Source organism: Myotis lucifugus, unplaced genomic scaffold (genome assembly GCF_000147115.1).
Source record: "Myotis lucifugus unplaced genomic scaffold, Myoluc2.0 scaffold_37, whole genome shotgun sequence".
NCBI classification, from domain to species: Eukaryota; Metazoa; Chordata; class Mammalia; order Chiroptera; family Vespertilionidae; genus Myotis; species Myotis lucifugus.
This window is the reverse complement of record NW_005871085.1, coordinates 2585483-2590555: the sequence shown is the minus strand read 5'-3', so window position 1 is coordinate 2590555 and position 5073 is coordinate 2585483. Positions and strand designations below refer to the sequence as shown.

The 5073-nt window shown below is 51.7% G+C and overlaps 1 protein-coding gene across 5 annotated transcripts in view; it reads right to left on the bottom strand.

Moving 5' to 3' along the window:
- Positions 1 to 1879, bottom strand: part of RIMS3 (regulating synaptic membrane exocytosis 3) — a 39617-nt gene extending 37738 nt beyond the window's left edge. For all 5 annotated transcript variants that reach the window (XM_023752725.1, XM_023752724.1, XM_023752726.1 and 2 more), the window contains exon 1: positions 1578 to 1879. The gene's annotated coding sequence lies outside the window, so the exon portion shown is untranslated. The remainder of the gene's footprint in view (positions 1 to 1577) is intronic.
- Between the last annotated feature and the right edge of the window lie 3194 nt (positions 1880 to 5073).

Below are 5073 nucleotides of genomic sequence, written 5' to 3'. Positions count from 1 at the left end.
GGTCTTCAGACCTGACTCTGCCTGCCTGTCCTGTCAAGTCCTTGGCACAGGAGTTACTCCTGAGTTCAGCAGTTATCATACTGAGCTTCCCTGAGTTCCAGGCACTGTGCTAAGCAGCTTAAAGCCACCATTTTATTTACTCCTCCCAGCAGACCTAGAAGGTGGGTCTGTTTTACTGAAGGAGGCTTAGAGAAAGGAAGTGATTTCCTGAATAGCACATAGCCAGAAAGTGGCACAGCCTGGGTTTGAAGCCAAGTTTGCCCAACTCTGGGCTTCACAGCCTGCAGAGAGTGGTCAGTTTCAAATCCCAGGGCTGGAGATCCCGAACCAGGTAGCCTGGCACAGAGGGCAGAGAAGGGGTCTGTGGGTCCTAAATAAGCTCTGAAGGCCATGGTGCTTGGTTTAAACACAGATTTCACAGACGCCTTCCTCAACCCCCCTATTTCCCCCAAGAGAATGCCCCATTAGGTTGCCCACATACCCCCAGGGACAGTTGGCAGCTGCCTGATTACAGACTAATTGGTGGCTGCTAGCAACTGTGGGACTTGCTAGTTAACCTCTTGGTGACCAGGCCTAGCCCAGAAAGGCCCTCTCCCCACCACTTCAGTCCCTAAACCCAAGGACCCTAGACTTATGTCATCATGGGCAGAAGACAGGACCAAAGGGGCAGCAGCCTTCCTCTCCACACCCAGACAACACCCCAGCCCATAGGACCACCTCCAAACGGCTCCCAGGTGGCCGTGCCAGGCCCCACCCCTTGTTCTCTGGCCTTGGGTATGGCCTTGCCCACCCCATCCAGGACCATGGGAGCTATGGGTCCTTCCTAGGTTTCCAGGCCCAGGACGCTGGGAAGTAACCCACTCCTCAGGGTTGGGTTGTCCAGAGAAAGTGATGTGGGCATGGGCCCAGGTAGCCTGGAGGCCAGCCAGTGAAGATACCTTCCCCCGAGTGGGAGAGCGCCCAGGTTGCTCACGAAGGGGTTTGCCAAGCTTCCCCAAACCCTGGACTTCCCACTGTGGACCAACTGCCTTTCCCTGCTTCCCAGAAGCCCTCTCTTCCACCCCAGGACTGGGGTGAGCACTACCCTTTTCCTTTCATAGACTGGGGGGTCCTCTAGGCACCACAATGGTGTCTCATTGGGAGGAAAGAGTGGCTGCTTCTCAACCAGGGCACAGGCAGGAGGGAGGAAGGCAGGCTGCCTTCCAGCTCCCTTTCCAGGAGGAATTTTAAACACTTTCCAAAAATGCCATGCGAGGCAATGCTGTTGAAGACCAGGGCCCCAGATGCTCTGAGCTTCAGCAAAAAAACTCAAGACTCTGGAGCCCCCTACTGCATTTCCAGGCTTCCCCAAATGCCCTATGTTCCCCTCTTGTACCTGAGCCCCCACCCCAGAGCCATCACACACACTGTGCTCATCCCACCTCCTCCCCGGCTTTCGCCCCCCAGACCCTGCAAGCTCACATCCCTACGTGGCGCCTCCCGGCTGGAGCCCCCCTCCCCCCGCCCGGGTGGTCCCTCAGACCTCCGCAGCCCTCTCCCCACGTCCACTTCCAGGCGCACAAGGCCTACCGACTCACCAGGGGTGGGGCTGGGGTCCATACAGGGAGGGGTCTCCGGTGGCCAAGGAGGCTCTGAAAGGCGGGGCAGGTGCAGCCCTGGGACCCCGCCCCGCGGACCCGGCGGTAGGCGCGGCCCGGTCCCAGGCGGGCGGAGGACTCAGCGGGGGTAGGGGCGCGGGGCGGGGCGGGGCGGCGAGAGAAGCTCACGGGGGCATCGCCTGCCACCGGGCCGGGCAGCTCTGCTCCGTCTGCCTGCGCTGCCGGCTCCGCAGCCACCAAGATTCTCAGCCACCGCCGGGTGCAAAGCCCGAGCCCGGGCTGGCGGGAGGCGAAGAGGGAGGCGGGGCCTATTGGGGGCGGGGCATAAGGCGGGTGGGGCCACGGGGAGGGCGGGGTCAACCGGGCTGGATTTAACGGTGGGCGGGGCCTAGTGGAATCCAGGGAGTCTGGGTTTGCCAGGTTGAAGGCTACCTAAGCTAGTAAGGCCTCTAAGGGGGCGGGTATAGAAGATGCCTCAAGCCTCTCTACATCCCTCGGACACTCCCACCTCATACCTTACCCTCCTCTCCACCACAACCTCGTTTAGTTCTTTCTCAACCTTCCTTTTCTTTGGGGCACCTCAATGGCACCGCGGTACCCCTGTCCCACCCTGAACCAGACCAGTAACGTCAGACGATGAGAGAAGGAGGAAGTGGCTTACAAGCATCAAACCCAATTTACAGATGGAAAAACTGAAACCCGGAGAGGAGAAGACTTGCCCAAGTGCCTGCTATGAGGGAAGAGACTTTATGGTGTCCCTTTCAGACAAACTCTACGTTGCAGAGTTTCCTCCTCTGAGACCCAAGTTAACCTCCCTCCCCTGCCCTCTCTTCTCCTAGAGCAGTGTTTTTCCACTTGAGGTGATTTTGCCCCCACCTCCATTTCCAGGAACAGTTGGCAGTGTCTGGAGAGACATCTTTGGTTTTCAAAACTGGGAGGCTGCTACTGGCTAGTGAGAAGAGAGGAGGCATGCTGCTAATCATCCTCCAATGCACATGACAGCCCCATGCCAAAGAATTATCAAGCCAAAACGTCAATAGTGCCAAGGTTGAGAAGCCTGCTCTCGGACCTGGTATTGTCTAAATCAGTGATGGCGAACCTATGACACGCGTGTCAGAGGTGACACGCAAACTCATTTTTTTGGTTGATTTTTCTTTGTTAAATGGCATTTAAATATATAAAATAAATATCAAAAATATAAATCTTTGTTTTACTATGGTTGCAAATATCAAAAATTTTTATATGTGACACGGCACCAGAGTTAAGTTAGGGTTTTTCAAAATGCTGACACGCCGAGCTCAAAAGGTTCGCCATCACTGGTCTAAATGAACTTCCCAATGGGCTCCGGAGCCCTGGGTTCCTCGGTAGCCAGAGACTTGAGGAGGATGCTGTATAAAGTGTCTCCTAGGGTCATGCCTGCCTCCATCTTGCCGTGTCCATTTCTAAGCTCCAGTGTTCTTAATGCCACTCATTTACAGAGGGGACAATATTATTAGTATATGTCTTCCTAATGGTTTGCTGGAGGCAGGCAAAACAAGTGTTTTTCTGAGGGCATGGATTAAAATGAGAATGGAGAGTGGAAAGGTACAGAGAAAGGAAAATGATTGGGATTAAATGACTGTCCTGAGATAGCTAGCTGTACCTTCTACATACCTCTCGCCCTTTCATCCCTTCTCACTTGGTCTATGAGAAGAGTAAACTGAGACCCAACAATGTGGAGAGGCCAAAGCTGGGTCCTACAACTGGCCAGCGGTGGTGCTGGGACTCACAATTCTATTCACTTATTTTTTAAAAATATATACATGTTTTTATTTCAGAGAGGAAGGGAGAAGAAGAGAGAGATAGAAACATTAATGATGAGAGAGAATAATTGATTGGCTGCCTCCTGCATGCCTCCTACTGGGGATTGAGCCACAACCCGGCATGTATCCTTGGCCGGATTAGAACCTTGGACCCTTAAGTCCGCAGGCTGATGCTCTATCCACTGAGCCAAACTGTTTAGGGCAATTCTATTCACTTATTAACAAAATTTTTGTTATCATCTAATCTACATTAGGCCTAGAACTAAGGCCTGTGTTGTAGAATGATTGCTCTGGAGCAAAAAGGGGGATTAGATTATCGGAGACAAAATGGGGACCAGGGAAGTGGCTGGGACAATGTTGGAGGTGAAGGATGTGGAGAGCAGAGCCTGTGGAGCTGTAGGAGAGAGGGGAGGAACCAGGAATCCTCTGTGCTCCTCCCAGGCACCCCCTCACAGAGACATGTAACCAGGGGCTCCCTTTGGAATACTGATCCCTTGCATCTGAGGAAAACTTGGACTTCCCTCTGGAGAAATGTGCAAATATACACTTTCCATATAATTTCAGGGGCTCCAAAACTCTATATTGGCTTCCAGGCTTCCAGAAGGGTTGGGGGGATAATGGTAGAGGTTGATTCATACAGAAGAATAAACATGCAGGAATTTAAAAAAGCTAGAAAAAAGTAATTGACAAGGGTTTGCCTTACCTGATATTCAAATATACGATAAAGTCAGCATATTTTTTTTAAGCCTACAGCACCCGGTATTCCCAGGCGGTCTCCATCCAAGTACTAACCAGGCCCGACCCTGCTTAGCTTCCGAGATCAGATGTAAAGTCAGCATATTTAAAGCAGTATGATATTGAAGCAGACCTAGAGGAATCAGTAGGACAGAATGGAGTACAGAAATGGCCAACCATATAAGGGGGTTTCATGTATGATAAAGATAGCGCTTCAGGTAAATGGGGGCGGGGGGGGAGGATATAGGCCTTTCAACAAATGGGTGAAATAACTGGCAAGTCATTTGTGGAAATAAAAGAAAGCAGTGTCCTTTTCCTACACAGAAGTAAATGTCAGGTGGAGCGCATATTTAAATATCACCATAATGTACCAGAAGAAAACATACTCAATGTTTTAATAATCTTGGAAATAAAGTACTTTCTAAGCATGATGAAACCTAGAAGCCAAAGGGAAAACATCCATAAATTTTACTATAAAAACTTCTAGAGAGAAGAAGTGATCATACTCAAGATTGAAAGACAAATGACAAACCCGGAGGATAAATCCCAATTGACCTCTGCTCTTGCCCCCTCAAGCCTACCAGTGCCTCCCCCCAAGCCAAGAAAGGGTCAAGCTGGAGAGACGATTGTGAGGATTGAGTCCGAGCAACATCTCTGAGGCTCCTTCCCCGGCACCCTGGCCAGTGCCCACCTGTTCAGGGGCCGGGAAGTCCCAGAAATCCCCGCCAGGCCATCTGGGTCCACAGCAGGTGCCTTAGCACAGCAGAGCCCCAGTTCGCCCCAGGCTGCTCGCCACTTCTCTCGTGTGGCCGTTCTGGGAACTGCAGTCTTCCATTCCAGCTCAAGGAGCTTCCCGGCGGGAATTTTTTTCTTAAAATAAATAACATTTAACAATTTGAGGGGGCGAACAATGTTTCAGGCTTTGTGCTGAACACATA